The sequence below is a fragment of the Lineus longissimus genome, chromosome 9 (genome assembly GCF_910592395.1).
Source record: "Lineus longissimus chromosome 9, tnLinLong1.2, whole genome shotgun sequence".
Lineage (NCBI taxonomy): Eukaryota > Metazoa > Nemertea > Pilidiophora > Heteronemertea > Lineidae > Lineus > Lineus longissimus.
Window position 1 is genome coordinate 1,192,010 of NC_088316.1, and position 12,571 is coordinate 1,204,580.

At 43.1% G+C, this 12,571-nt stretch overlaps 1 long non-coding RNA gene across 4 annotated transcripts; it reads right to left on the reverse strand.

Annotated features, from left to right (window-relative positions):
- Nucleotides 1-8,102: 8,102 nt before the first annotated feature.
- On the reverse strand, nucleotides 8,103-10,428 carry LOC135493701 (uncharacterized). Of its 4 annotated transcripts, none has more exons than XR_010448278.1 (4): nucleotides 10,151-10,428; nucleotides 9,331-9,530; nucleotides 8,784-8,958; nucleotides 8,103-8,567 (listed from the first exon to the last, which is right to left on the reverse strand). It is a non-coding gene; the product is annotated as an uncharacterized LOC135493701 (long non-coding RNA). The 4 variants fall into 4 exon arrangements; XR_010448280.1 differs by having other exon boundaries at nucleotides 9,331-9,442; nucleotides 10,151-10,424; XR_010448277.1 differs by lacking the exon at nucleotides 10,151-10,428 and having other exon boundaries at nucleotides 9,331-9,725.
- Between the last annotated feature and the right edge of the window lie 2,143 nt (nucleotides 10,429-12,571).

Here is a 12,571-nt window from a genome sequence, read left to right on the forward strand (position 1 = left end):
ATTCAAAGACGAGCAGCTGTGCAAGAATAACAGCATCTCAAGTCTCCAAGCCCTGCAGATGTCTCAAAACTACGCTTTCCAAGTCAAGCAGGCGTCCCAGGAGCAAAGTATTCCAAGACCAGCAAACGTCCCCGAAGCAAAGTATTCCAAGACCAGAAGACGTCTCAAAACCCAGGTATTCCAAGACCAGGAGATGTCGCAGAACCAAGGTATTCCAAGACCAGCAGATGTTGCAGAACCAAAGTATTTCAAGACCAGCAGATGTCTAAGAACCTAGGTATTCCAAGACCAACAGATTTCCCAGAACCCAGGTATTCCAAGACCAGCAGATTTCCCAGCCCCCTCCTCAGCCTTACACTCAGTACTTGACGCATCATCAGCATCATGCATCGCCCTCACTCACCATACGGATATATGGATTATCTTGCCGTAACAGTAACACAGTAACGGTAATTATCACAGATCTATCTGGGATGTCATGTTATACCATCCCAGCAAGCTGATCTCTGATATCGTAATTATCATTTTTAACCCTAAAAGTCTTGGGGTTTGCACTCACGTGCTGAAACTGGAAGTGCGGTGGCAGAGTTGAAGGGTATCCGACTTGTGATCAGTAGGCAATGGGTTCAAGGCCCAGCGAGTTCCTCACGGTACTTTCAACTGGTCCAGTGTAGCACAGTACGTGTGGTTTCTACAGAAGCTGGGGAACGAATGCTAAGTGCTTTTAGACCGTATAGTTGTAGAGTAATAAGTATTGAGAAGAGTTGCTGTCAGTAAGCATATTTTTAGCGGGATTCTGGAATTGACTGAAATGGACATTGGGGACTGGGATTTATCATATCTATAATGGGACACTGGGACAGGTCCCCCCCTCCCCTATTGCAATCTCCTTTCCTTTTAAACATTGCCAATGACAGCAATAAAGGTGAAAGCATCAACTCCGTCTCGTATCCATGTGAAAGATCGTCAAGCCATTTGTCCGGGACATTGATCCTCTAACATCGGCTTAAAGCTAGATCAGTGGCAAGATTGAAACATTTGTTTCATCAATGTCAAGAACACTTGAATATATATTGGCTCATTAGGTGAGCTAATGAACAGCTTGCTCCCCTAACATGGGTATTAATCAGGTTGATTAGGAGTTGGGGACATTTAAACCAGGCTCGATCAACGATGGGATAGGGGTGATTGTGGCAAATCTGTTTGTTTATCTGAGGACAAGAGAAAGTCCTGTATACATCCTATATACCTGTATACCTGGATCATGATTACGACAGCCAAAAACTCTGATATTTACGCCTACTTAGGCTCTTAGCGCTGAGAGGCAGCTCGATATTCTTAAACTCAAATGTCCCTTTGTAACTGGGAGAACAAGAACCATGTCTAGACACTCCCCTGGATACCTAGAAACAACAAAATGACTTCAAATACCCACAAACTGATAATTATGTTTACTCTTTAGGTCACACCAATTTGATACCACAGATAGTGGGCAAGGAGGCCATTTTTTTGTCAGAGCAAGGGAAAAAGAAGCTCACTGGACTCTAGAATACAGAACATATTGCGAACAACTCAATGTCAGTACACTTGACTTTCGTTGACAACATCAAACTTCTATGTCATTAGTGAACCTCTGCAACCAAGACAAGAGTTTTCTAAATTCATTTTGTGGCAACAGGTGCAATTTTTAATACTGGTCGATGGGAGTTATGAAATTTTTCTTTCCACACAGAGGAAGTAGAATGTTTTCACATGATATGATCGCCTGCCAAGCTGGAGGGACGGCCCAAATGACCATGACAGCATATGACACATCATTGTTCTGCCCTCCAGGGACCGTATTCACAAAGCCCTCGCAACTTTACGCAGTGCGCAGTTTATTGTTAACTTGCGGTTGCCCTATTGTGTACTGTCTGTCAAACAAAAGGTTAGCGTCCTCGCAAAGTTACGAATGCTTCATGAATAAGCCCCCAGCATGGCTGGTCGTGAAAACACTCTGTTGGTTTGTAGCTGGGCCTGCAATCGAAAGTGATTGAATTGGTGCGGCCTTGCAGAGCTTTGACATTAGGACATACCTGCATAGACCATTCTTAAACCTCAAATGTACCTTTAAGTGCTTTGTCTAGTCCACACCTCTTTCTGAATACCCCATACAAGTATGACAACTGCTGACATGTATTGTAAACAACGCACGAACTCTGATATTTACAGAGACCGCTTCTTTCTATAACATACAATACCAAAAAAGAATCAGAGAGCAATCCGTCTTAATCAAGAGAGAAGGTAATTTCTTAACGACATATCCCGAATGGGGGGGGGGGGGGGGGGGGGCTTAACAATATGTAAGATATACGGAAATATTCCCAGAAATTTAGTCAGCTGTGATATATCAAGTTAATGTTTCAAGGGTAAACTGCATTTTGAACGATTTTAAATGCTTCCTTCTTACTCTTTAATTAAACTTGAGAAAGAGAGAGATGTACCAGGTCCACATCTAAATCAACCCTCAAGAGATAGTCATCATATATCTGAAGAGATTTGTGTGAGGAATCATCCCATTATAATTGACAACTCATTTTCAAAAGTTTTGACATTAACCTTTACATGTAGCTAGAGCCGTCACATGAACAGAATGCTAAGACTGGTATGTCAGGACAACTTGAACTTACAATTGGATTCAAAACGTAAGTAATGGACACAAAAACCTGTGAAATGCAACTGAAACATGATATACCACATGAATGTCTCCATCTGATTCTGACATTTGAATTGTTCAATCCACATAAAACATGTAAAAGTAAACACTTTATCACGTTTATTAGTTTTTAAGTGAGAAATGTCAAAACCATTTGCTGATTGCCAATGGTGAAATGAAGCCAGTTCTTAAGCACTGCACAAACAAGTGATCTAAATCACTGCGACCTGTGATTTTTTAATCGCTGCTTTGTGTGACAAACAGATCTGTCCTCTGTGGGTACATCGGTAATTGCTGGGCTTGATAAAGATTGCAGGTCACAGCACTCACTGATTCTTGTCAAAGGGACCGCTGCACTGACAAATGCCAATGGTGACATTTCCATCATTTGATTGTGATTACAGGTTGCACTAATTTGAATCATTTGTTTGCGGGTGTTAAAAATTTGTCCTATGAAAACAGAGTCAAATTCTTTATATTTCAAAGTTAATCGAACAAAACTGACTGAAAAGTTAAAAATTTACGTTTGGGTTTAATGGTACGTTTACCAATAAATTGAATGAAATTAGATGCAAATATCATGACATTTTATTTCAGATTTTTTTTATTTTTAAAAGTTATTTGCCATGGTTTATTTTAGTTGAAATGAAAATTCGGGCACACAGAAACCAGCCTGATTAGATTAGTATTAACCTCTCTACTTTCCATTATAAATTAATTATTCAGACTGCACACCAAATGATCAATAATTTGTTGATCAACAAAACAAGCTAACTAAAACAAAGGTCATCTTCATTCCATTAGATAATGAAAAGGCCCCAAGGTACCAATCACTTTCTAAGGCTCAATATGAATATGATCCATCTGCATGAACACTGTTCAAATAATAGGATGAAAGTCTGAATGGCAGCGCAGAATTGAAGTGTTTAGTCCAAGCATACCTAGAACGGTGCTGTGCCCTGTTGACACCCTTTAAAATTTTTCCCCTTATACTAAATGAATGAGACCTACAGAGCCCACTGGAGATTTGATGGCAAGTTACTCCCTAGCACGATTCAGGTTATTCGAAGCCACAAAATTGACACACAATCTAGTATACCACAGAATCTCGGATCAGTGCTACATGTAGATCTGTGAAATGGCAACCACCGAGGTGGACAAGGTGTTTTGAAAGGAAATATCCTAGAATGTAAATTTTAACTATTATCTCCGCAGAGAAACAAAAGATTGCGACTAATAATAAATATGATATCAACCAAAATTCAGATTACACAAAGCCTTCCGTCTTTTACAAAGATATCACAAAAATCATTGTTGCTCTTTTCTTAATCTTAATGATAAATGTCATCAAGACCTGGAGGCATTATTCATGTAAAGCTATGAGAAAAATCTCATTTAAAGTCATCGCTAAGAAGAAAAAAAGAAAGTCAGCTCCTTGGTTTCTGCAGCATCAAAAAGGAAGCTTGATCAAACACGCCAACTGCTTGAAAAAGTCAGCTGTCAGTGAGTGGTGGAATGATGGGTGACATGCAGTGTTCTCACTCTCAGCAAAGTGACTTGACAATTTCTGTTACTACAGTACACTCTCCATGTATCAGGTTGCGACCGTAGTTTTCTCATTTCTGGAAGCAGCAATATTTCAAACATCAGATATCCTTCAACTGAGTATGAATTTAGTGGATTACAGTTCTAATTTAGATGCATTCACCAGACATGCCAAAAACAAAAGCACATGACAGAATCCTGTAAGTGTAAGTGTAACTTGATCATTTGATTATGACAACAAGAAAATACATCTCGACCACCCTATCAGTATCACTAACAGATCTAACATTGTATGCAAAGAATAGATGCTCTGTTTCTATGATCTAGGATAGTTCATCCTGCTCCATCCCTCGTGCACGTTATATTAAAGCTCGGTCGCTAGTGTTGAGTGTTGGCCTGAGTTCCAGACGCGGAAGAAGAATAAAACAGAATATCCCAGGGGACTAAGACTGCTGACAGGGCTGTACTAGCAAGCGGTCATCACTAACAGCGTCCACCAGGTTTAAAGTCAGGTATAAAGTCATCAAATAAAATTAAGTAGCCATAAACGTAATACACCATAAAACACATTTCCTGAAAATTTCATGACATATAAGTCGTACTTCCACCTACATGACCTATCAAATCCCTGTGTCTTTTGCGCTTACACCTATGAATTGCCGTGTTTAAATAGACCCGTGTGTCAAATCCCCGTGTCTATTAGCCCCATCGCGCTCGATGGGGCTAATCGGGGGCTAATTTAGACCCGTGTTCAACACGGGTTTTTTGATAGGTGGAATCTGAATAGACACGGCAATTGCAAGTTCTAAGATCCGGCGACAGATGGCGTGGTGTTGTTGCCTCGGTATTGCGCCCCCTCCAACGGGGAAAAAACACAGGAGAGCTCCCTACCTACCGCGCACCTGTCGCCGGGGCTGTTTACCATTATCTAACAAACTGATAGGTGAAAACTTGTGCGCCGCGGGTTTTTTGACACACGGCGAAGACACGGGTCTTGAAAAAACACGGGGTTTTGTGATAGGTGGAACTACGACTATAGGTTTAAGATATGGGAGATGTTGTCTGAAATCACAAGGCTCCTGTATTACTGGTCTGAATACTGGGAAGCCCCATCATACCCTCCAAGTCAAATCGAACATGGCCGTTGACTGGGTGGTAGACGGACGCTGGTGGTGCATTTTAGACAACTTGCTAATCTGGCACACAAATACATACATACATACATACATACACATACAGTATGACCAGTATAAGAAAATAACAACCCAAATACTGAAATAGTAAATACACAGCGCAACCGCAAGTCAAAAAGATGGATCGAGTAGGCTAGCAGTAGCAGACGTTTTTCTCGCCGGTGACCCGGAAAAGCCCAACAACACCTTTTCTGTAGTAATCCGTCTCGAAAATAAGTCCAAGAAACATAAGAATTTCAGATAAACATGTTGTTAAAAATGGTATATCATACTTACAGCGATACACCTGGAATGCATGGAATAGGTAAAAGCACTAACTTTCCTGCATCTCCAGAAATCGCTTGTTGGCTGATCATTATTTGGTCCCCCAATTCTGTGGTACGGCCGTGTTTTGTGATGAAATCTATTAATAGATGGGGATCACCACGGCGAACATCAGCTGCACACAGCGCATGTATGGGTGGTGTAAAGTGAAAGATAGTCCCTCAAATCATATAGTCCTTCATAAGTGTCTTTGTTTTTTCTAGACCTAACTCTGGTCCCCGAAAATACTGTTAGGCTGCTTGTAGGGGGATTTCTGCTCAGGCATCATGCTGGAGCATTTTAACCCCCCCCCCCATCAATATGACAATAAGTCATAAGCATTGCCCCGTGGCGCAGGCAGGTTCAATGGGCTATACCCTGAATAGATTGAATTGCAATGAAAATCTAATGCAATATAAAAAAAACCAACCATTTTATTTGTCCACAGACTCGGACCTAGCTGTGGCGTGCTGTATGCGTGCATATAAAAGTGTATCAGTTGGTTCGAACATGGAGGTATTATTAAGAATAATACCTCCATGGTTCGATAGAGATGATGAGGCAATGGGTGATATGAATAAAGACTAGCAAATGCTTTTATCTAAAACTCCATGTACATTTACTCCAGGCCTTTCTGTACAAAATTGAAGTAAAATCATTTGCTAGTCTTTTATTCATATCACCCAATGCCTCGTTCCTTCGTCAGCAATGCCCCTTTTTATACGGAGAAGGAGTACCCAGATACTGAGATAGGCCTTCACATGTCGGCCTCCAAATGGCTCGAACCAATTGCACTATCACTACTATAACTTTAAAATGCGTGCTCCTCCTACATGTAGCCAGGTCTCGGGCAAGGCACCCCCCCCCCCCCCACTCCCCTTATTTAGGGGGTACATAGGCTTGTTCCCAAGTTTTAAAATCACCCCCTAATGGAAGGAAACAGCATTTTTTTGTACCCCTATTTGCGGGCTTTTGTGAGGAAATTGACCCCCTATTTGAAGGAAGGATTTGATCTTACCCCCCTAATTGAAGGGAGTCTTGGATCCCTACCCCGAGGATTGTGTTTGATACCTTGGTGATAGCAGGCTGTGTTTCCTCTTCATCATCATCAAGGGCTTCCTGAGCAACATGTCTAATTTGGGTCTGCTCTTCTGGAGCAGCAAAGTTCACATCCCCATCAGGATCTTCATGGAAATGCATAACGTGTTCCTGAACATCATCTCCTTGCTGCTGAGGATCCTTAGAAGACCCAGGGAAGGAAAACATGAGAAAATATACCCCTATTTTCAGTTTTTGAAGGGAAAATAGCAGTAATAACACCCCTATTTTATTGATTTTTCGGGGATTTGTCCGTCCTTGTGAGATGATTACCACGGTACAACCAAATCAGTTGTCTTGTACAGCTAAATGACCATTTGAAGTTGTGTCAATGACTTCCCAACCTGACCAGATAACCAGCTGGCAGATGTTGGTTGTTCCATTTTCCGTCCTTGTGAGATGATTACCACGGTACAACCAAATCAGTTGTCTTGTATCACAGTTTAATGTTGTCTTGTACAGCTAAAGGACCCTTTGAAGGTTGTGTCAATGTCTTCCCAACCTGACCAGATATCCAGCTGGAAGAGGTTGGTTGTTACGTAGGCTGTCCTGTCGTCTCCAAAGTTCATTAGCGGTAACCTTAGTGTAATTTTTAGGTTGTGTCAAGGTCTTCCCAACCTGACCAGATAACCAGCTGGCAGAGGGTAGTTGTTTCGCGTCAGAGTTTTTATGTTGTGTGAAGGCCTTCACAATCTGAATAGATAAGCAGCTGGTGGAGGTTGATTGTTTCCACATCCCACAGACCATGCAGCCAGAAAGATATTGGGATTTCACCAATCGCAATTGCCGTTGCCTGTACCATGACAGAAGACGGACAATAGTGCGATGGGCTTCATGATTTTGCTTGGGTTGGGGAGTTTCTGGGCTGATATGGGCAGACATACATTGGGTCAGGTCAAGTATTGGGGTTGAGAAAGTGTTAGGTGTTGGTGTAGGGGGCCTACCCTAAGGATAAAATAATGTGTCTCAATTTCACCATGGCAATCTGACAGCACTTCACCATAGTGAATTGGGACGGTGAAATATTTTACCATGGTGAGCATGGTAAATTCTACATTCATGGTGAGCATGGTCAACTTTGAATTCACCATGGTGAACGCTGCATTCACCATGGTGAGCATGGTCAACTCCGATTTTACCATGGTGAATCTGAGATTTTTTTCTTAAGGGTCATCTCCATCCAAACCAATTCACCGACTTAACGTTGCCCTCTTTTGAGGCAACAAAATAATGAAAACAGATGCAAAGACAGGAGACTAAAGACGGAATACAATGTACAGAACACAGCCTTGTTATTCATGAAACATAGACTCTTGTCGACAACAAACAGTCAACAGAATTTTGGCAGGATTTTTCAAAATAACAATGATGTGAAGTGAAAAAATACAATAAAATATAGCAATAAAAGTAAGTCACTCTATTGCAAATTACTTCCCACTAACAAGTTGAGGTGTGCCCACAAGTTGCTCGACAATCAAAATGGATTGATACGACGAACACCAGAGTTCAAAGGCGAGAAAGGATTCACTTTTTGCCCACATCAACGCATCAGTCATTGAAATCGCTGTTGATCGAGGAGCGACACGTGGCCATCAGAGTGACTAGGGAGATGAGAGCTGGCGATTCAGTCCATGCCTGTTCGAACAGGCCACCATTCCTCTCCTACACTGCTTTGGAGTCTTTGGTAAACTTGGATGAGATCATCAGTGGGTGGCGACTTCTTCCTAGATTTTCTGAAGACAGAAAATAGAATTCAATTCAATACAGTACATGATTGTGGCAGAGCAAGGGACAAGGATGTGACGTGACAAGATCGAAGAGCAAGACCAGCGTGAATCTACACGACACACTATGGACTAGTGGCTCAGATTCTCAACTAGAGGTCAAGAGGTCCCTGGTTCGAATCCTACAGTCGGTGAGAGACTCAGGCAGGTCTCTTAGACACTTGCCTCACTACCCAGATGTATAAATGGGTTCTGGCGCTGGGCATATGGACAAATGGGACAGCATTTTTTCCTTCTTTTTTTGTTACTAACAGGATTGTGTGCAGCCCAGGCTTCAATCTCTTCATCTATCTGGGCCCTCGACGATGGCACCTTTGGTCCTTCCTTTTCCAACAAGTGTCTGAAACAGTGAAAACAAAAACAGTGGAAATCATTGACGGCGTTGTAGGTTAGACACTGCTGCTCAAATGATTTGAAATATTCTCCTCACAACCCAAAGAAGAAAACCTAGGTGGCTTTTTCGTTATGCATTTCTTTGCAGTGAATTAACGAGTAAACATCGTCTCTCAAACACTTGGGAAACGGATCTGAGAGCATCTCAGTTTCAAAATTTTCCTGCTGGAGACCCCCAGACCTCCCTTCGTGGGTGAGCGCCTACTGCGCTTTCATGTGATTGTGAGGGCGAGCCCTCACCATATTCAGGCTTCGCCCTCAACGGGGCCCCCTCTATCCAGCTGTGCTGGATCCACTCCCTTATTTGATGGTGACCTACCATGTGGTCCAGCCACCAGTCAGACAAGGATCCCCTTTTGAGATTTGTTGCTACTTCTGGCTGTACCGAGGCTACTTTTTGCTGGGTCACTGGATGTACCAAGTCATGCCCGCTGAAACGACGAGTGATCATATCAACATTGTTGTGGCGATACTCTACACCATCCCTTCGCAATTCCCACAGCCCGTGATCACTGTTCACTAAAAGATTTGAGAAACAAGTCGTCACAATTCCGTTGGCGTCATATGCAATTTGAATTGCAGCAGACGTCGCGGTTTAACATAAGTTGTGTACCGGTGCTACCGAATACGCTGCATGACACAAGGGCCTTAACATCACAGTAGAAAAGAATCATATTGAATTTGGCTAAATCACAGGGCTCTGCAGCCAGGCCTCTGAATCTGATATCATGATGGGGGGTGGGCGAGGGGGTTGGTCCAGCAGCGGCTGGCAGCGGACATTTGTCTTGACTCTTGCTTAGCGCTGCTACAGCTTAAAGTGCTGTGGTACAGTCTAGAAGCAGTGTCATCATTGGCGAAATGGACCAAAGTTTGTGAGGGGCTGAGTTTCGTCCAAAAATAGATCTGTTTACACACTACGGCAATGGCGTATTGCAGGTACACGTACGGGTCATTGATTGTCGGACGTCAGTTCGCCAAGAAAACCAAAGGAATCGAAGGATTCATTGAACCATGGAGGTATTATTAATAATACCTCCATGATTGAACTCATCAACACATCATTAGTTTTCAGTGAAGTGCAACTGTATTCCTAGGTAAATCACTTTGGTATATAGAGAGTAAGATTACAATTAACTCACGTTAAAGTTTGAGTAATTCCGGGGAGGTAGCGTTGTCAGTACGTTGGTTTAGGGGCGCAATAACCTAGCTTATAGCGAGCAATTAGTACACTAAGATTTCAGTGATTAACATAATAGTTGCAAGTATTTGGCATTTTAGACTCATAATTCGTGCTATAATAACTACGTTGTAAACATAATGCTCAAAATTGATTCATGAAAAAGTTGTTAGGGCAATATCAAGCAAGCAGTAATGGAAAAAAGTGTAATTCCATTAACTGAATATTGTTTTTAGACACTATAACATTTTAGGCCTACTTTTCCGTAAACCACGAGAACAATGTATGTGAAAAAAACAACACATATAAGTGAGGCGCCGAGTAAACATTAATTGTAAGGTAAAGAAAAGCTCGGTCTCTAAAGTCTGGAGGTCCGGAGTCCGTAACTGTGACGGTCACGAGAGTGGCTTGTTCTTACGGATAGATCGAGAGGGCGGTTTGGGGTTCCGCCGACGGTGCTCGCATGCATTAGTCGTATCCCCGAAACCTTTACAACGAACAACAAAGCTGGTGGCATCCATGACGGTATAGGAATTGACGGTGAAGTAACAAAAAAACTCGTGGCATATCGGATGCGCATCCGAAGACGGTTAGGGAATTGATGGTGAAGGATCTCGTGGCATATCGGATGCGCATCCGATGACGGTAAGGGAATTGACGGTGAAGGATCTCGTGGCATATCGGATCCGAAGACGGTAAGGGAATTGACGGTGAAGGATCTCGTGGCATATCGGATGCGCATCCGAAGACGGTAAGGGAATTGACGGTAAAGAATCTCGTGGCATATCGGATGCGCATCCGATGACGGTTTTATATACATATATATATATTATATAAATTTTAGTTTTACACTATTATGTAAGTGCAAGCTCTAGTGAGCTCACACAACTGTTTGACAGTCCTGGCTCCTCCATCGTGCTGACAACATGATGAGAGAGATGAGACAGTCACAGCCAGGCAAAAAAAGTCTTGGCTGCTCTGCCAAGTTGTCAACATGGTGAGAGAGATGAGGAAGTCACAGCCAGGCCGAATCAGTCCTGGCTGCTCCACCGTGTTGACAACATGATGAGAGTGATGAGACAGTCACAGCCAGGCCGCATCAATCTTCGCCGCACTGCCTAGTTGTTAATATGGCGAGAGAGATGAGACAATCACAGCCAGGCCAAATCAGTCTCGGCTGCTCTGCCAAGTTGTCTACATGGTGAGAGAGATGAGAGACAGTCACAGCCAGGCCAAATCAGTCTTGGCTGCTCTGCCAAGTTGTCTATATGGTGAGAGAGATGAGACAGTCACAGCCAGGCGGCATCAGTCTTCGCCGCACTGCCTAGTTGTTAATATGGTGAGAGAGATGAGACAGTCACAGTCAGGCCAAATTAGTCTTGGCTGCTGTGCCAAGTTGTCAACATGGTGAGAGAGATGAGGCAGTCACAGCCAGGCCGAATCAGTCCTGGCTGCTCCACCGTGTTGACAACATGATGAGAGAGATGAGGAAGTCACAACCAGGCCGAATCAGTCCTGGCTGCTCCACCGTGTTGACAACATGATGAGAGTGATGAGACAGTCACAGCCAGGCCGCATCAATCTTCGCCGCACTGCCTAGTTGTTAATATGGCGAGAGAGATGAGACAATCACAGCCAGGCCAAATCAGTCTCGGCTGCTCTGCCAAGTTGTCTACATGGTGAGAGAGATGAGAGACAGTCACAGCCAGGCCAAATCAGTCTTGGCTGCTCTGCCAAGTTGTCTATATGGTGAGAGAGATGAGACAGTCACAGCCAGGCGGCATCAGTCTTCGCCGCACTGCCTAGTTGTTAATATGGTGAGAGAGATGAGACAGTCAAAGTCAGGCCAAATTAGTCTTGGCTGCTCTGCCAAGTTGTCAACATGGTGAGAGAGATGAGGAAGTCACAGCCAGGCCGAATCAGTCCTGGCTGCTCCACCGTGTTGACAACATGATGAGAGAGATGAGATAGTCACAGCCACAGTTCTTCGATCGTTTCTCCTCCGCACGTGCTAGGACGTGTCTGTCGGAGCTGACAGCTATCTCGATGATTAGGACCTCCTTTTCCTTCTCATAGAAGACGCCGAGCATGACGGGGTGCCGCTGTTTTATGCCATAGCCGTATACTATATACATACTATGGCTGTATAGCTAAATAGTCAAAATAAGCAAAGATATGCACATGTCACTGTGCTGCGAGTATTAGGTCAGCAGGCGTTCGTCTATTACGCGATTACGACTACTTCAAATACGTTGAGCAGAGAAACGGAAGTTTGATACCTAACTAATTTCTGAAAGATCAATATTTTGGTTTTGCTAATGTACCTTCACTAATATGTTCTTTCGTTTTCATCTCAAGAAATATCAACCTGAAAGTGATCTTG